The sequence below is a fragment of the Danio rerio genome, chromosome 16 (assembly GCF_049306965.1).
Source record: "Danio rerio strain Tuebingen ecotype United States chromosome 16, GRCz12tu, whole genome shotgun sequence".
NCBI classification, from domain to species: Eukaryota; Metazoa; Chordata; class Actinopteri; order Cypriniformes; family Danionidae; genus Danio; species Danio rerio.
Window position 1 is genome coordinate 6,218,294 of NC_133191.1, and position 21,145 is coordinate 6,239,438.

The window sequence follows — 21,145 nt, forward strand, 5'->3', positions numbered from 1 at the left end:
GAGAGGACGTACGGTATGAGACGGAGCAAACTTCACTGGGTTTGTTGTTCCACTGGATAGTAACTGATTTTAACAGATTTTTTTGGAGTTGCTGTGACTTTCCTCGATGTTAAGACTGTAGTCCAAAGTTCCATGCAACTCTGAATAAAGACACAAGTTAGGGTTATTACATTGGTTTATGACAGGGATCACCAAACTTGTTTCTGGAGGTCCGGTGTCCTGCTGATTTTAGCTCCAACCCTAATCAAACACACCTGAACAAGCTAATCAAGGTCTTACTAGGTATACTTGAAACACCCTGGCAGGTGTGTTGAAGCAAATGGAGCTAAACCCTGCAGGGCACCGGACCTCCAGCAATGAGATTAGTGATCCCTGATTTATGAGGTCATGCCTGATGTCCTTGTAATTCAGAATGCTTAAAAGTCACACTTACTGAGCTCTTTGTTCGAATTTTGTTATATAATTAGCATTTTTACTGTATAAAATACATTTTACTTGTGTAGAGTCCCTCTAAACCACCAAATCCAGTGTGTGTGTCCTGTATTGGAGGTTTACAAGGACAGTTTTGGTATAGTGGCATGGGTTAGGGTTGTTACAGTGGTTTATGAGGACATGGCTGATGTCCTTCTAATTCAAAATGCTTAATTATGAGGACATGGCTGATGTCCTTCTAATTCAAAATGCTTAAAAGTCATACTTAATGAGGTCTTTGTTCAAAGTTTGCTGTATAATTAGTATTTTTACAGTAGAAAATGTTATACACTACCTATGTTTTTTTTTTTAAAGCTGCAGTGACTTTGCTTGGTTGTTGTAAGTGAGTTTCAGTGACTTTCATCAATGATAAGATTGTAGTCCAAACTTCCACAAACCTGTTTTTATGAAGGATTTAATTTTTTAAGATTTTGGCAGATGTGTGTGTGTATACGTGTGCGTTTACTGGTTTTAGTGGTTTACAGGGACAGTTTTTTTGTATAATGACATGAGTTAGGGTTATTACATTGGTTTATGAGGACATGCCTGATATCCTTGTAATTTAAAATGCTTAAAAGTCACATTTAATGAGGCCTTTGTTCAAATTTCGCCATATAATTAGTGTTTTTATAGTATAAAATACAAACTTTTTGAGAGTCCCTCTAAATCACCAAATCTAGTGTGTGTCTGTGTACTGGTTTTGTTGGTTTACAAGCACAGTTTTTGTATAATGGCATGTGTTGGGGTTGTTACAGTTTTTATGAGGACATGCTTGATATATTTGTAATTTCGAATGCTTAAACCTCATACTCAATAAGGTCTTAATTCAAATGTTGTTATATAATATTCTTAGTTTAAAATATGTTATACCTGTGTAGAGTCCCTCTTTTATTATTATTATTATTTTTTTAAGTTGCAATGACTTTCCTTGGTTGGTGTGTGTGTTTGTTTTTAAAGAGTTTCAGTGACTTTTTATCAATGTTAAGATTGTAGTCCGAACTTCCACGAAACTCGGATTTATTCTTCATAAAGTTTTTTTATGACGGATTTAATGCTTGACTTTTCAAGATTTTGCCAGGAATGTGTGTGTACGTATACATATATTGTTTTTAGTGGTTTACAAGGATAGTTTTTCGTATAATGACATGAGTTTGGGTTATTACATTGGTTTATGAGGACATGCCTGATGTCCTTGTAATTTAAAATGCTTAAAAGTATCATTTAATGACGTCTTTTCTTATTTATTTTGCCATATAATTAGTGTTTTTATAGTGTAAAATACATAAACTTATTGAGAGTCCCTTTAAATCATCAAATCCAGTGTGTGTGTGTACTGGTTTTAGTGGTTTACAAGCACAGTTTTTGTGTAATGGCATGTGTTAAGGTTGTTACAGTGTTTATGAAGACATGCTTGATATATTTGTAATTCAGAATGCTTAAACGTCATACTTAGTGAGGTCTTTGTTCAAATGTTGCTATATAATTACCATTTTTACAGTTTTAAAATATGTGATAGAGTCCCTCTAACCTCCAAATCCAGTGAGTGTTTGTTTTGTTTTTTTATGTTGCAATGACTTATACTGGTCGTCGTGTGTGTTTTTAAAGAGGACAGTTTGCCTGGAAAGTATAGAAGAAAGTTTGTCCGAAAGTTTGGTTTAAAGTTCTCCATAGAAAATTACAGTGCATACATGAAATTTAGAGATGATAGATTTTAGATGAGAAAATATGATGGTCACCTTCATCTGGATGATGAGAGCCGCCTCTAGACACGGCATGAAAACTTAAATTGATGAGTTCCATTCTGTCATCCTTCAAGTCTTTCACTACTCCCAATGCTTTTTCCTCAAATAGCATTAGTTGAAAAGTGATTGTAGTTTAGTTTTTTTTTTTTTTTTTTTTGAGAATACCAGGTTAAGGGGTGATAATAAATAGTTGGATTGTTTTATTGACTATTGTTTTGTCAATTAGAGTGCCTTTGTGGTTTAAATGCTTCACACAAACTTAAGAAAATAGACTCCATGACCTTGTTTTCATTCACTACAGATGCTGTAATAGTCTGTTAAACATGATGATAAGCTTTATGAAAGTTCATCACCATCTGCTGGTCTCTTTGACTGTGTTTGATGTATCATGTCAGTGTCAGCCTGTGGATCATGCACTGTGAATCCTGCTGTGACTGACCTGTGAAGTGCTAGGATGTACAAGATGCCCACTGCAGGCTGCATTTGGCCCATGTTTAACATGAGCAAATAATATAACACTTTTTTTGTTTGTTTATTTTTTTTTAAAAACACAGCTTGATTTCAACATTGAAAAAAAAGTAGTATTGATTTGTTTTAGTTTTTTATTCCACATTTCTGACTTTTGTTCTCTCATAGACCAATACTGTATGTATATATATATATATATATATATATATATATATATATATATATATATATATATATATATATATATATATATATATATAGCTATTTTGATTATGTATAGAGCAAAATATGAGATATAAATACACTACTGCTAAAAGAAAATCATAATTGCGTGATTAACGAAGTTATTATGACCTAGAACCTTATTTTATGTATTTGCTTAATCACTTTTTTTTGTGAAATTATGGAAACAGGCTTCTGCATTTTACTCGTCAGCAAAACAGTTTTGCTACCAACATATTTGAATAAACAAAATGCCATATATACATTGCTAATATGGTCAAACCTAAGCTTCTGATTTTAAGTTTAATTTCTGCATTAATAAATGAGCATATGAAACCTTTCTGGAGAATTTTCGAACTTACCTAAAGCACATATCTACTATGTTAAGAAAATGTAACGGAATTTAGCCAGCAGCTTGCTCTCTGCAACTGCTACATGGTGTGTGTATATATATATATATATATATATATATATATATATATATATATATATATATATATATATATATATATATATATATATATATATATATATATATATATATATATACTGGATATCACATACGGACCCTGAGCATGCGTCAATAGCACCGCCACATTTGTACAGTGCTCCCAGCACAAAAGTCATTCAACCGCACTAGTCAAGGCCAAAGCCAGTGTGAAGATGCTGGACTTTAGCGCTGTGTAAGAGTGTAGTAACAAGCAAGTAAAGAACAAAGGCAGAACATTTCATAGTTAAGATTTCAACATGAGAATGAGATGTGAAAGCTGGAGAGGGGGTGTGTTTCAGCACATGGATTAGATCAAATTTAACAGGTAGGGAGTATAATAAATTTCCATACACACAAACACACGCTCTTTGTCGGCAATGCTTGTGTGGTCACTTATCCATCAATGTCGAAAATTGATGTAAAATTATAATTTTCATTAAAATATTTGCTTACTGACCTCCGGAAAAAGATATATGTGTATATGTGTACATATCATCGCTCCGGATGGCCAGTCCTCTACTCCATCTGGGTCCCACATTCATTTCAAAGGAGCGCTACCCTGTACTGAAATGTTGACTCTATTGATGCATACTTCTAATAGACATCTATGGAATAAACATCTATCTATGTTACATGGTTACCCTCTTAAGCTAAGCTGAACCCGGTCAGTACCTAGATGGGAGACCATATAGGGAAGCTAGGTTGCTGCAGAAGTGGTGTTAGTAAGACCAGCAGAAAGCGCTCAACTTGTGTTCTGTGTTGGTCCTAACGCCCCAGTATAGTGAAGGGGACTATGCGCCGTCATTTTGATGAGATGTTAAACTGAGGTCCTGACTCTCTGTGGTCGTTAAAAATCCCAGGATGTTCTTTCAAAAAAAAGAGTAGGGTTTTAACCTGGGAATGTTGTTCAAATCTGCCCTCTGGCCTCTGTCTATCATGGCCTCCTTACCATCCCCAAATCATAATTGGCTGTAATGGCATACTATACACTACGCACTCATGCACTATGCACTTACACACTCAACAGGATAGTATATGTATGTAGTGGGGTCCCAAATGGCTCACACCATGTTTTTTTTCTTTTACTAAGCAGATAATCAAACCGTTTCCCTGATGACGTTTGACGGTCGCCAAATCAGTAAAATAAACGACCGAATTATCAAATAATACCTGCAGTGAGTATTGCCGCATTCACTATCGGGAGGCGCTATAATCACTCTCGTAGGAGAATTTTGCTTTCACCATCCAACAGAAATAAAGTTATCCAACATGTGCGCCCGATAGCCCCGCCCTTCAGCTACGTAAGCAAACCTGCGGTCGTTGAGTGCGTGAAGTGTCCATCATTACACACTTCATTTTAGCGGCTGAATGAGTGCATCATTCGGGTAATTAAAGTGCACTTATTATTTTTAGAGTTTTCAGTGTGAACACACTACTTACACTATTTATACTACAAAATGGCATAGAATAGTGCATAAGTATGCGATTTGGGACGCAGCTCATGTCTCATCTCCACCAATATGCTGGTGTGCGGTCTGGCGCTATATGGCTGCCGTTGTGGATGCTGCACACTGGTGGTGGATGAGGAGATTCCCCCCTTAATGTGTAAATCTTTGAGTGTCCAGAAAAGCGCTATATGATTGTAAGGAAGTATTATTTCTCTGTTTGGCTTGACCTCTAACTTCCACATGCAGTGACGGAAGCAGGCCGCCGATTTAAAACTTTTACACTTTCCATATTCAAGTCTCTTTCTCTCAGTCTTGCGTAAGAAGATTGGATCTGGAAGCGATCTCATTATTCCTTTTGTATGTTCATCTCCAGAATATAACCGGTCATTTTCTTTAATCATGTTCTCCTAATTCATCTATATTTAATTTGAAGCCAGCCTCGAACAGCTGAAGCTCCTAATTGGCCTCATCACTGTCTAACAAACACAGGATGTCTGTCATCACTAGCATTTCCTTCCTCCAACAAGCCCAGGAACGAGATGTGCTCTCTTTTTCTCTCTCTTTTTCTCTTCCCTCATTTTCCCTCCCCGTCCAAGCAGTGCTGCGCTGATGGAGTGTGTCAGAACTGACCCAGCGTTCCATCTCCCAGAGTGAGAGCGTTTCCTCGCTGTTCTCATAAACACTTCTCTAATTAGCTGTGGAGCGTCTGCCGCATACAGGCCCTGTCAGATGCTGCTGCAGCCGCCTCAGACGTGTCAAACCGGACCCTCTCTGGTCTGAGCAGACGCATGGAGTTCTCCCAGCTCTCAGATAAGGGGTTGTTTTTAACTGGATGAGACGGCAGCAGAGCTCAGAGGCTGCGAGGAGATGTCTCTGTCTCCAGGATCAGTCCTCTGGAGCTTTCTGATGGAGGAGGGGTTGGAGCTCCACTGGAGTTTTTAATTTGAACGTGGAGATAAGAACGTTTCATTTTTTCGAGACGGCAGAAATGGACTTCGCACAATATCTGCATTGTAGAAAGTGTTTTTTTTTTATAGCAGTGGTGATAAGTGCTAACCGCTACTGCTGTTAACTGATAATTCAAACTCTATTATGCTTAACTGAGTGTTTGTGCCATTTTGCTATACTGTAGCATTCATCTGGTTTTTATTTTTTCGTGTTGCCTTATAGGTTCTAAATGAAGGCTGTTATCATTTGGATCTGTTTTATGGACTGTGTCTCATCCTGACTATCCAGTGGTCTAGTTTATAATAACAGGATAGCTATTTATTTATTTATTTATTTATTTATTTACCAGACTTAAGTAGGGATAGCATGGTTTCCACTACATTCATTCTTCCGTGGCGGGGCGCAACACCAAAATTCATCCCACCACGGCTACATTACAGCTTCTTATTCCAAATATTCTGTCGTTTTTTTAAATAGCGGAATAAAATCGCCCCGAAAACGTATGAAAAGGTAAGTAAATAATAACAGAGCAAACTTTTCTGTGATCGTAGTAGTGCTGTGCGTTCTGTTTAACACTTTAAGGTGACGTGCTGACTGACAGACTGACTGACAGGTGCGTGATGCGTGAGGCCAGCAAACACGGCGTAGCTTTTAGTTATGATGAACACAGTTTCCATAATTATACTTTATTTATAGATAAAGGTCTGTGGCTCTGCATATAATGACTTTATCTTGCTGGAGTTTATAGTTAATTCACTTTACTTCAGGACGCATAAATGTCGCATAAATGTCCGCAAGTCTATCGGAGACATTCATAAATATTCCTAGCAAATCTAATAAATGTTGGAGACATACTCGGTACATAAACGCACTAAATCGTACTTCAGTAGTGTTTATTTAAGGGCGCGCAAGAAAATCTGCACTTGAGCAGCGTATATTTGAGGACGCGCAAGAAGTTTTGTGCACAAACAGAGGAAATCGGCACTCGAGCAGAGACTGACATGCACGTAGGCTATTACATGAATGCGATCTTGGCTGAATACTGCGCCCATGACATTTGTTAATGAAATAACGCCACATGTAGTAGTAGATCTGTGTAAAATGGCCAATAGAGTCTGCCGCCACAGCTGGAAAAATACTAGAGGAAATACTGGATGGGTATCGTTAAGGTTTTAACGGTATTATTTTTATCGATACCACTTATCGGTTCGGTACTTTATCGGTTCTCTTATCGGTACTTTTTGTAGTGGTTTAAAACAAATTGAACAGAATTAGCAACACTTTATTTTACTATTACGTTTATTAATGTAAAATAAAGCAAAACCAATAATTGTAAAACAAATACACAATTTTCTTCAAAAGAATGTACAATGGTTTGAAGGAAAATAACTCGGCTTTTAACCATTTTTCTGGAGAAAAATGAACATGTTTGCCTTTTCTGACCGAAGTCGGAATCTTTCTTGGTTTCTTGTGCTTCCTGCAGTTTCAAAATACCCTCCTTTAGTTGCAAAATGCAGTAAAATAATCAGATAATGTTTATGATTTGTCATTAACACATTTACATAAATGCATTAATGGTGTTTTGGGAGTTAAAAAAGTAAAAATAAGCAGTTTTTTAAAAATAACTTCTCCATAAGAATAGTTTGTAATTAGGCTATATTTGTAAATACAGTAATGTAAAATCATTTTTAATGTTTCAGTTTTATTTAGGCTGCTGCAGAAACTAAAATACAGTTTTGAATGTAAATGTGTGTTTATTAAACTATTAATATTATACTAATTTACAGAGACCTTAGGTCAGTGGTTCTCAAACTGCGTTACATGTACCACAAGTGGTACGCGGGCTTCCTTCTGGTGGTACGCGGAGGAATCGCTGAATCATTCAGGTAAAAAAAAAATTAACACACTTTTGATTTTAATAGGCTAAACTTTTTATTTTATTTTCATTTTTAAAGGTGCTGTATGTAAATTTTCTCTAAATTCTGTAAATTTTCGACTCTTCTAAAGCATAAAAACATCATAATATGTTTGCAGATATTTGGGAAAAATGCTAAGTGAACATTCTTGTTTATCTGAAAAACTATGCTGAAGTCAGATATTCTGCTTTAAAAATGTGCGTTACATGCCAGAACGTCTGTCTTTGTTTTGGTCATTTAACCCGCCCACTGCAGGTTTAGCCAATTATATTTCAGCACCCCGGGTGGCCTTGGTGGAAAACAGCGTATTTCTATTATTCAGTCCGAAAATCTCTCAAAGTACGTATCCACGACCAAAATGCAACCCCCAGTTGGCAGTAACAGCCTCCAAAATGAGATGCAGATTCAGAGTTCCACATGAGGTTATTAATAATGAATAAATTCCAGCATAAAATCAAAAAAAGTGATGTGAGTTTGCTTCAGCAGGTCATTTATAACAACAAAAACTTTCCAAGTGCGAGCGGAGATGATTTTAAAAGTATATGACTGTGATATGATATGTCTATGTGTTCTAAGATGCAATAAAGTTGTTACATACAAATAAGGTCTTCTTCTAACGCAGCAGCTTCCATTTTTATTTTGATAATTGGCAATAGTGGCAATTTTGCCCTCCTGGACACGTTGGATGGAAACGGTGCTTTATTTGCAAATGTTTTATGTAATATTCCGTTTTTGCGCATAAATTTAATCCGCATCTTTGGTTGGAAACATGGCTAATGGCAGTGTTTTCAAAAACAGCTTCTACTTTCAAACATTTTCATTTCCAAAAATAATGTTGTTGTGTAAACAAACAGGCAAAACGCATAAAACATTTCCAGTATTTTGGTTAACACATTGTCATGTAAGTTTTTACACCCCCATTAGCAGCAATATTAAAAGAAATGAATACGGTTTTGAGAGTTTCCCACCACTGTGGAGGAAATCTGGCCTCTTGAGCATGGTGTACGCCTCTTCATAGAACTGCTTCAGTTCAGCAATATCTGTAGCTTTCCGAACATGAACTGCCTGTTTTAGGTCCTGCTTTGTTTTTCTCTTTTGCTATATTGCCTTGTTGAGTGATCTGTGCTTCAGTTCACGGTCGGTCGCTTTAACATTCTCTGAGTTCATGGATCTTTCAACTACGACAAGGCCCTGATGCAGCAACCAATTCCTAAAACATTCACATTTCCATTCATCTGTCCATGAGATGTGGTTCCAGATCTCTTAGGAATAAACACAAGATGCATTTTACTGTTTTCTTGATTCTGCCATATATACACTTTTTTTTTTTTTCTTGAGGGTACAGTCATGTACACTGACCTTAGCTGAGGCCTAGACGTATAGTTGAATGTTCATTGTGCCTTCCAGGTAATGGACCCTTTTCACATTTCTGGGGTTTTCAGAAAGAAAAGTCATCATAGTTTGGTAAACTTCTGTAGGGGTAAACAAAACTGCAACTTGCACTGTGGGGATTGAAAGTTTTGGCACCCCAGGTAGAAATTGATATCATTGTGCATAAAGAAGACAAGGAAATATGAAAAAATCTTTAAAAGATATCAAATTACAGATCAGACATTCTTATAATATGTCAAAAAAAGTTAGATTTTAGTCATCATTTACACTTTCAAAATAACAGAAAATGGTGTCTGCAGAAGTTTTGCACATGCAAAGACAGAAACACACTGCAAATAGCACAGACCACAATGAAAATATGTTGGAGATACAGAAGATTTTATAGCGATGCACTCCTAATCACTAGAATCATCCCAATCCAACATTCTAAATTCTTTCCAAATGGAGATAGAGGGCTCTATTTTGACGATATAGGCGTAAAGTAAAAAGCGCAGGGCGCAAAAGCATTAAGGGCGTGTCAGAATCCAATTTTGCTATTTTAAGGATGGAAAAATCCACTGGTCTAACAGGGTTGAGTTTATTCTCTTAATGAGTTATAGGTGTGTTTTGAGAATAATCCAAGCAGAGTCTCATCACCCATTACCTTTAAGAGTCAGTTGCGTCGCGCCTTTGCTGTGTACATGGTGGACTTTGTAAGTGGAAAAACTGAATGCTTCACTAGAGAGAAAACAGTTAAACAGACCATCTACAGAGAATGAGAAATGGGCCTCCCCATTCTTTACTTTCACTTTCACTCTCATGGATTGGGAAACATGTTGTACGCACAGACATCCATTAGCCTAAAAACAATTAATTGCGTTTGCTATGCGCAAAGAAGCGCAAACTATTTCTAAATTCAGTTCTAATTTCCAGCACACTAATAAATGCTTGGTTTTTGAGTTATTTCCAAACACATGCTATGCCCCATATGGTCTTAAACCTGTTTTTAATAAAAACAAATATAAATATGCTTATAATAAATAATACTGCTAATAATAACATTATACAAAAGCTAATTGTTATGAATAAACTGAAAAAGCCCCTCGAGATAAAGAAGGCGGTGGTTTTCATTTTTAAACATATTTGCGTATTGCTGTACATGCTGTGTGTAATAAGCAATGTTTAAGACCGGCTTTGATCCGGTCAATTGTGCAGTCTATTATAGTTCCTCAAAATAGCAAGGTGCCAGCAATGCGCCTTTAACACGCCTCCTTTTTTAGACTAGAACGCCTATGGGTGCACATATGAGCGCAAATGCATTTGCTATTTAAACAGCGTGCTGCAAAACGTCAAAACGACTCTTGCGCCAAGCTGAAACTAGCAAACAACAATTGCGTCATGCCTTGCCCCGCATGGCGCAGGGTGTATGATAGGGCCCATTAAGTCATCTGGTGAAATTGTGTTCATATCGTAATATCTCAAAACAAACAAATATCGCAACGCTAGATTTTTCCAATATGCAGACCTAATTTCCATATTTACATTGTTAGTAACTGTATCTTTACAGTGTTTTGTTAATTTTGGATCTCTTGACCACATGAACAAAGACTAAAAAATAAATAAATGCATTTTTTAAATTGAGATTTTAAAATACATTTAAGTTCAATTTGGCTACGTCATTATAAATAAGAAAGGGTCTCAAAGCATGACTTTTTCAAATAAAAATATAAAGTTGCTCTATTTGTTGGTTGCTGCATGTTTAAAGACCAGCTCAAAATGAAATATTAATACTCTAAGCAGGTTATTTTATTCATTGCCTGCTGCTAAAGGAAATGTGAGTGTCCTTGGCTTAGCAAGAGCCATTCTCAAGCATTTCAACATCGTAATGCTGCCCACTCTTTAGTTTAGAATATATTAATCAGAAAATCAGTTCTTTTTTTTAACAGCGGTAGATCTAAAGCTGCTTCCAGGGAACCTCATCAGCTTTCAAATGAAGTCTGCCTGTGCCCCCACGTACCTATTTCATATAATCAAGGGTTTGATAATTGACTGATAAGTTGAAAATGTTGCCTCGGAGCAGACAAAGACCAAATATGTGACCCCATTCTGTGGTTCCATAAGAGCTGGTTCACAAATCACTGCATTACAGCCCAAGCTGTCAGGATTACAAAGAACCACTGGGGAATAAAATGTTACCCTGTCACTCCTGTTGTTCCCAGTCATTCAGTCAAAAAAACGATCTCGCGTAGGATTCCAATTATAACCGTACGCATGTAGAACCATCCGCGCTCGGCAGTCCTGGCACCCAGTAAATGTAATTTATTGCGAAAGTCACACTTCCTTTTCCTCATTTCTATTCTTCCTCAGGTAATGTAGCGGCCGGCTCGCCGTGCCCGACTAATAAAGGCCTGCTTGATCCTAACATCTCCGAATAAATGGTTTTGTAAATCATGCTCATGTCTCTGGGATTTTCATTTTCTCCCACGTGCCTCCTCACCTACGAGCGCTGAGTATCCCTGACATCCGACAACAATTCTTTCTGAGAGCGGGAAAATGATAGCCTTTTGGGAGGAGGAAATTTATTATAGGCTAATCCAGTCTGGCAGCTGCAGAACTCATAGGCTCTGGTGCTCTTGTAAATACCAAGGTTGTCATTATTGCCTCTCGCCTGTCAGTAACAGCGGGTTTGTTTGATTTTAGTGAGGAGCTTCTAACTTGTTATATGAGCACAGGAGTCAATTTAAGGAAACAAATATTGCTGCGATGTTCATTGATTTGCCTGGATGTTAATTCAATGACATTTTGATGAAGTGGTATTTATTCTTGAATCCCATGAATCTGATTATGAACAAAACTTTAAGGTCCTGTGCAATATGCATTTTTTCATTCAATGTTTGATGTAATCTCAACTGAAACATGAAGACAGGGCGGAACATATAGTAGCTCCTCCCCTTTTAAAATCAGCCAATAGGGTTTTGTTTTTATTACAGCTTTCAGTGTGAGTGGTTGAGCCCAAGTGCATCAAATAAAAAGCTAATGAGAGGCGTTTTGAAGGGGGCGGGGCCTGTTAGCTATTAGAGAGCATTTGATTGATCAGAAGATCTGATGAGAAACTAAAGTATGAGGTCACGTCAAAAAAATCATTGATTATGAGGTAATTATGAGGTAAATTATGAGGTAAATTATGTAAATACCAAGGTTGTCATTATTGCCTCTCGCCTGTCAGTAACAGCAGATTTGTTTGATTTGTTATTTGAGCACAGGAGCCAATTTATGAAAACAAATATTGCTGCAATGTTCATTGATTAGCCTGCATGTTAATTAAATTACATTTTAATGAAGTAATATTTATTCTTGAATCCCATGAATTTGATTGTGTACAAAACTTTAAGGTCCTGTGAAATATGCAGTTTTTCATTCAATGTTTGGTGTAATCTCAACTGAAACATGAAGACAGGGCGGAACATATAGTAGCTCCTCCTTTTTTAAAAACAGCCAGTAGGGTTTTGTTTTTATTACAGCTCTCAGTGAGAGTGGTTGAGTCCAAGCACATCAAATGAAAAGCAAATAAGGAGTGTTTTGAAGGGGGCGGGCCCTGTTAGCTATTAGAGAGCAATTTGATTGGTCAGAATATTTTATGAGAAACTAAAATATGAAGTGACGTCAAAAAAATGTTGATCCAATTAGGCGGAAGTGACAAACTGCAAGCTTTGGATAATTATATCTTCTTAATGCAAATTGTGTCACTATTTTGGAGCGCACTTATCCATAAGTATATCTTATAGATATACTTATGGTTAACATACAGATGCTAACATCTAAAACACTTGATTTTAATTTACAGGATCTTTAAAGCAATAGTTAAGCCAAAAATAAATTTACCTCATAATTTAGTCACCCTCAAGACATCCTCGGTGTACATGACTTTTTTTTTCTGTCAGACGAACACAGTCCAAGAAGTTTTATTTTATTTTTTTTACATTTTTAAATCTTGGCTCTTCCTTGCTCTTATATAGTACTTTTATTTTGAAACTTCTAAAAAAGTGCATAAATCCATCACCAAACTAACTCTCTGCCTGGGGGTTAGCGCTTGTTTTATGAATTATTATTTCACATTTTTTAAATAATAAACTGCAACTGAATACATGTTATGCGCAACTGATGTATACAACATATGACACATTAGACATGTAGACACTTGTAAGTGGCATAGAAAGAGTATTATACTGTATAATGATATAGAGTAATGCCAAGGCAACTAGCTGTGTTGTTCGTCGTCAAATTCTGTGGTAAACAAAGTGTGTGATAAGTTGTTCCCACAAAACACAATTCTCAGACCTTCCACTATGAATGTGTCTTACTGAAAACATAACATTTATACATTGTGTTCGCCTCCAATACAAAACCTAAGAATATCAACGACACAAAATCACAAAAAAGTGACCAGAGAGTGAGCAAATTGTGAATATATGGTGTGAAAAATAGTTTGCCCCCTTACTGATTTCTTGTTTTTTTTGCATGTTTCTCACAATTTAATGTTTCAAATCATCAAACAAATGTAAATATTATTCAAAGATTACACAAGTAAACTGATCATGGTAAAAACAAAAAACAAAACTACATACAAAATGTGTTTGCCCCTTATAACCGATTAACCGATTGGGCCACCCTTAGCATCAACGACTGCTATCAAGCATTATCAATAACTTGCAATGAGTCTCTTAGAGCACTGTGAAGGAAGTAAGCCCACTCATCTTTGCAGAATTGCTGTAATTCAGCCATTTGTAGAGCATGAACCTTTTTTTTAAAGGTTATGCCACAGCATCTCAATTGGTTTCAGGTCAGGACTTTGACTAGGACACTCAAAGATCTTAATCTTGTTTTTCTTTAGCCATTCAGAAATAGACTTGCTGCTGTGCTTTGGATTATTGGTCTGCTTCAGATCCCAAGTTCATTTCAGCTTGAGGTCACTAATAAATGGATGAACATTCTTCGTCAGGGTGTTTTGGTAAAATTTGTGGTTTTTCAGAGCGAATCTGCCAATTTCTGAAACGGGGCAAACACTTTTTCACACCACTCTTGATATAATATCTGAATATCTATATAAAGTAGGGTTTATTGTAGGTGTTATTTTTAAAAGCAATAGAGCATTAACCTTTTATCATCACTCAAAAGCATATTTAAATTCTCAACTAGCGATACAATGTCTTAACCTTTGTTTAAAGTTGAATGCTATGTCTCACTGGGCATTTTAATAATCAATATAATATACACACTATCAATTTATCAAATTTTTCACCGTTTTTGTGAGGCCTGGTAGAGTTTGTTACATTTGTCTTTTACAAAGGCAAAGTACAACTTCTGCTTCCATTGAAGTTAGACATAAATTTTGCTAGATTGTGGATAAAAAAAAAAATCTAATAACTTTATGCATAGCCTGGGCTGTGTGGTTTTATCCCATCACTTTTATTAACACCGAGCAAGTATAAGAATCATTCCTTTGAACTCAAAGCTCAATCAAATGAATTACATACCTGAAAATGCTCTCTCTTCAAATTACTCCCAAGAATCTAAGAGATGAGCTTTGCTTTAAAGCTGCTGTCAATTAGAAGTGTAGCTCTGTTCTGCTTGACCCTGGAATAAAGGCTTGGCTGAAGAGAAAATGAGAATGGGAAGGCAGTTGTAGATTACAGCACAGATGACATTCAAAGCAGTCAGCCGCGTTTCTTAGTTTTGATGTTCTTTGTGTTTCTTTTTGCTGATGTCACTCTGTATGTTTTGTCTTTGGATTAGGATTTCAAATGCCTATTTAGATGAGGATGATTCAGTGTTTTGAAATGCGCATGGTTAGTGACACTTGTTAAGGAACTAATCGCTATTATATACTTGCATATACTTTTATAATTTAAACAAAATATGTCCAAAATAACACAAGTAAACCCATGCAGTTTTGAAATTAAGGTTTTTGTTTTAAGGTAAAGCTAAATACAAAACTACAAAGCCCTGTGTGAAAATGTGTTTGCCCTCTAAACCTATTAACTGGTTGGGCATCAACAACTGCAATTAAGCGTTTACAATAACTTACCATGAATCAGTTAGAGCACTGTGGAGGAAGTTTGGCCACTCATCTTTTCAGAATTGTTGCAATTCAGTCACATTTGTTGGGTTTTCGAGCATGTACCACTTTATTAGGATCATGCCACAGTTTCTCAATTGGATTCAGGTCAGGACTTTGACTGGGCCACTCCAAAGTCTTCATCTTGATTTTCTTCAGCCATTCAGAAGTGGACATGCTGCTGTGATGTGGATTATTGTCCTGCTGTAGAATAAAAGTTTGCTTCAGCTTGAGGTACCTAAAACATGGCCAGGCATTCTCAATGTTTTGTCTTTGGATTAGGAGTTCAAATGCTTGTTTAGATGAGGATGATTTAGGGTTTTGAATTGCGCACGGTTAGTGACACTTGTTAAGGAACTAATCATTATTATATTGCGTAAACTTGAATATTTAACACATTAAAATATTTGTCAAAGAAAACACATGTAAACCCATGCAGTTTTGAAGATTTTTGTTACTAAGGGAAAAGAAAATACAAAACTACGTAGCCCTGTGTGAAAATGTGTTTGCCCTCTAGACCTAATAATTGGTTGGGCCACTTACCTTAGCATCAGCTACTGCGATCAAGCGTTTTTTAATAACTTGCAATGAGTCTGTTACAAAGCTGTGGAGGAAGTTTGGCCACTCATCTTTGCAGAATTGTTATTATTCAGCCACATTGGAGGATTTTGGAGCATGAAATTTCGAGCATGAACGCCTTTTTGAAGGTCATGCCATAGCATCTCAATTCCATTTAGGTCAGGACTTTGACTTGGCCACTCAAATCGTCATCGTTTTTTTCAGCCATTCAGAAGTGGATTTACTGCTGTGCTCGTTAAGGAACTAATCATCATTATATTGCTTGTACTTGAATGTTGATTAAATTTAAATATTAGTCAAAGATAACACTGGTAAATACATCATGCAGTTTAGAAACGAAGGTTTTGTTATTAAGGTAATACAAAACTACATAGCCCTGTGTGAAAATATGTTTGCCCTCTAAACCTAATTACTGGTTGTGCCACCCTTTGCATCAACAACTGCAATCAAGCGTTTTCAAAAACTTGCAATGAATCTGTTACATCACTGTGGAGGAAGTTTGGCCACTCATCTTTGCAGAATTGTTGCAATTTAACCACATTTGTAGGATTTTCAATCTTGTATCGCTTTATTAGGGTCATGCCACAGTTTCTCAGTTGGATTCAGGTCAGGACTTTGGCTAGGCCACTCCAAAGTCTTCATCTTGTTTTTCTTTAGCTGTTCAGAATTGAACTTGCTGCTGTGCTTTGGATTATTGTGCTGCTGTAGAACTAAAGTTCGCTTCAGTTTGAGGTACCTAAAAGATAGCCGGACATTCTCTATGTTTTGTCTTTGACGTGATTGAGTGTTTTGAAATGTGCACAGTTAGTGATGCTTGATAAGGGAAGAATAACTATTATATTGCTTAAACTTGAATATTGAACAAATTAAAAATATTTGTCAAAGAAAACACATGTAAACCAATGCAGTTTTGAAATGGATGTTTTTGTTATTAAGGGAAAACTAAATACGAAACTACATAGCCCTGTGTGAAATTTTGTTTGCCCTCTAGACCTAATAACTGGTTGGGCCACCCTTAGCATCAACAACTGCAATCAAGCGTTTTCGATAACTTTCATTGAGTCCATTGCAGCACTTTGGAGGAAGTCTGGCTCAATCGTCTTTGCAGAATTGTTGTAATTCAGTGACATCGGAGGGTTTTTGAGCGTGATATTTCAAGAATGAACGCCTATTTAAGGTCATGCCACAGCATCTTAATTGGATTCAGGTCAGGACTTTGTCTAGGCCACTCCAAAATCTTCATCTTGTTTTCATCAGCCATTCAGAAGTGGACTTGCTGCTGTGCTTTGGATTATTGTCCTGTTGCAGAACCCAAGTTCGCTTTAGTTTGAGATTACTAAAAGATGGCCGAACATTCTCTATGTTATGTCTTTAGATTAGGATTTTAAACCCTTGTTTAGATGAGGATGATTTAGTGTTTTGAAATGTGCACAGTTAGTGATGCTTGTTAAGGAACTAATCACTATTATATTGCTTATACTTAAACATTTAATATTGAACATTTGTTTAACACACTTGGATTGCATTTCAATAAAATGTAAAATGTAGACAAAAATAAATAAATAAAAACATGATTAAATAAATTAAATGACTTCACTGCAAAACATGCTTTTGATTTTTTGTCTTGTTTCTAGTGCAGATATATAAATATTTAATCAAATTAAATCAGAAAGCATTTTAGAGTAATAAAAATTTGTTTTCAGTTTTAGTTTTCTGAAATAATAGTCAAAATCAACTGAGTTTTTCTTTAAAACAAGCAAAGCCAATGGGGTAAATAACAATGTTTTTTGTTTTTTTGTTTTGGTTTGAAATAATTATTATAATTGATATTTATGATAATTAAATAATTAAATGTTATTTTCACCAGTTATTTTGTTTGTTTTAAGGGAAAGATCCCTTATTTTTTTGACTTATTTTTAAAAACAAAGTCAGGGTCTTGCAAAACCTTAACACTTGCATGTAAATACCCTGACAACCATCTAAAATACCTGCAGAATATAGTAACACAATACCATTTTGAATGCAGATGCTCTTTCTCTTGATTATATTTAATTGGCATATTCATAATGAAGGTAGAAACAAACAAGCGCTTGGTGCAAATCTTCTCTGCATAGGTTAGAAGAAATCCAGCTCCACTATAAGCTCCAGTGACTTTATATTTGTCTCTCAGGGGGAGCAGTTCATTGGCCTGTAGCTTTTCAACAGCATTGAAACACACATCACATAAAATCAATGGAGGTCACCTAGACTGCTGTCAAGCTCAATCAAACTAATCTAAAAACAAACAGGATTATGTGCAGATGAGCTCAATGCCAGGTTGGGAATGGAATGCCCACAGACATCTTTTTGTATTTCATTTTGCTCACTTTGTGAAAACAGAAACGGTGAACTGAGTTGTTTGCAACCCTTGCATCAGTGATCATTTATTTGCTGAGAATACTTGATTAAATGGGCGTACCATAAGGAATCAAATCGTCCTTGATCTTTTGAAGTGCAAGATCAATTTATTTTTTTCCTAAAAAAATAAAACAAACAAATAAAAAACATGCAGTAACTTTTCTCAGTCCAAAAAATATCTATTGAAATATCTTATTCTGAACTAAAGTAATCTACAGGGTTCCCACTGGTCATGGACCTTTTGGAAAATATTGGAATTTCTTATATCTTTTCCAGACATCGAAAGTCAGGGTATTGTATATTTAGAATATTTCAGTCATGGACCATCAAGGCATCTATCTATCTATCTATCTATCTATCTATCTATCTATCTATCTATCTATCTATCTATCTATCTATCTATCTATCTATCTATCTATCTATCTATCTGTCTGTCTGTCTGTCTGTCTGTCTGTCTGTCTGTCTGTCTGTCTGTCTGTCTGTCTGTCTGTCTGTCTGTCTGTCTGTCTGTCTGTCTGTCTGTCTGTCTGTCTGTCTGTCTGTCTGTCTGTCTGTCTGTATATATACACCATTTTATGATTTTATGTTAAAAATAACGTTTAAATTGTATATTTTTAATGATTACCAGCCTGAATGACTAATATATACTGGGATAATGTTATTCCATTAAACAGGAATTATTGGTTATTCCATAGCAGGCCTGTAGCCAGCCTGGTATAAGGGGTGGTTCTTTTTCTAAAAAATGTTTGCAGGTATATTTTATGCATTTTATTATTATATCTATATATATATATATATATATATATATATATATATATATATATATATATATATATATATATATATATATATATATATAAATTAATTAATTTATTTTATTTTATTTTATTTTTGCTGGATTTAGATCGTTATTATAATGACACATTTAATGTACCTAAATATATCCTAAAGATTTAGAATGAAGAAAAATGAATAAATACTTATTTTTAAAATATAAATTTATTACATCATAAATAATAAAAAAAAAAAATAAGGAATCTGTTAAAGTTTTAAATTAAAACCTGTAGCTATATCCTTAGCCTACAAACTGGCCAGATTATTCAACTGTCCTCAGTTAGAATTTGGCTATTTTTATAATAAAAATTATAATAAAAATTCTTTTAGCCTCTCTTGTAAAAAAAGTACATTTGATTTGATTGAAAATTCATAGAGAACAAAAATAGTCAACAATAGTTATTCATAGTTGTTCGCTCCCCTCTTTCTCCACTGCTCTGCTGGCCATGCTCACTCCTCCGTCGCCTCTCAGCGCTCCACGCCCCTCATAAAGCATTTTTTGAAAAAATTCTGAGGTAGTCTTGAACCGAAAGAAGGGGGTTTAATGGCCCTTTAAAGCTTTTAAGTTTGCTTGGCAAATTCCACGTTCACTAGTCTCAAAAGAGTTTTATCAAGAATATCCCTGAGCACAGAAACTTCAGTTAATTTCAGTGCCAATTACCATTAAATACAACCCAAGTCACTTAGCAGCTATTTCAAAGGGGAGATTAAATCGCACAGCACTGAGTTCTTTGAGTTCTTCCTTAACAGATTTTAATGCCCGTTTCAGCTTGTGTTTTTATTTGTTCGGCCAGCGCTGATTTAATACAACGCTAGGTTTGCAATCTAGGTCCCAGTTCTCCACTTGGTCGAGTGTGCTGGTTAAGTAGGCGATTGCTCTCTCTCATTGGAGTTTAATCCAGTGTGTTCCCTCTAGTCCTCTGTTCAAACTTACTTTCAGCCTCTGGTATAATTGCTGGGTGCATTTCCTTCCCACACTGCTGGGCTCTGTGCAATTTTCTCACTGTTTGCTTTTTCATCCGTGTCTAATTTGAGAGATGTGCCTCAGCAGAAATGTGTGCATGTGTGTGTGTGTGTTTGTTAGCATGCGTGTATGTGTGTGTGTGCGCGCGCGTGTTATGAGGGGCTGGGAGGAACTGGCTTGCTTGCGGGGAAATGTTGAGGCACTGATTGTGTAGAAGTGTGCAGTGCTGGTTGCAAACAAGTTAATTAACAGTGTTTCTTAATTAGCATGGGCTCGAGGGCAGAGACGGGCTGTCACTACCGCTACTGTGGATCTCACCCTCACACAATCTCATTTCTCTCACTTAGAGGAGAGAAGCAGTTGCTTTTGACGAGCTATTTTTAAAGACATCTGCACTCTTGGCAGAGCCGCACCTTTTTGGTGGAAGAATAGTAATCGAATGGTCTTTGAACATCTTAGGTCTTGCAATTAATTTAATGAGGACTACACAGTGTGCTTGGATAGACTTGATGTGTGGCCAACATTATGATGTGGTGTTTAGCAAAAGGCTTATTTTGAGTTCGCGCTTGAAAATGATATATAGTTATTCGCCCTTGTGGGAATTTTTCAAATATTTCCCGGATGATGTTTAACAGAACAAGGAATATATCACAGTATTTCCTCTAACATTTTTTCTTCTGGAGAAAGTCTTATTTGTTTTATTTCAGCTAGAATAAAAGCACTTTTTGATTTTTTTAAACCATTTTAAGGACAAAATTATTAGCTCTTTTAAAGATACTGTATGTGAGTTTTTGACTCTTCTAAAGTAGTGGTTCTCAAAGTGGGGGTCGGGAACCCCTGGGGGGTCGCGGGACAATGACAAGGGGTCGCTTGGTGATATCCAAAACTCAAATAAATTTTATTAAACTATTAGAATTACCATATTTTATTCATAACCGACAGAATATAGTTAATAGTTTAATAGCATTAAAGAAACAACAACATAAAAATAACAATCAGCCTTTAATTTTAAAAGCAAAATGTAATTAAATCCATAAATGACTTTAAAAAACATTATGTGGCTTATAGACTGTTGCATTTTTGTGTTGTCAATAAGCTCATGTTTATATTTGCCTATAGTTGTGTCTGCAACGTTTACATATTTACAGTACAACCACCTTGAAAAATGGGGGTCGCGAGC

The 21,145-nt window shown here is 35.9% G+C and overlaps 1 protein-coding gene across 5 annotated transcripts in view; it reads left to right on the forward strand.

Moving 5' to 3' along the window:
* The window catches only part of ulk4 (unc-51 like kinase 4), a 278,515-nt gene that overhangs the window by 88,216 nt on the left and 169,154 nt on the right, over positions 1–21,145 (forward strand). The gene's annotated exons all lie outside the window — the stretch shown is intronic.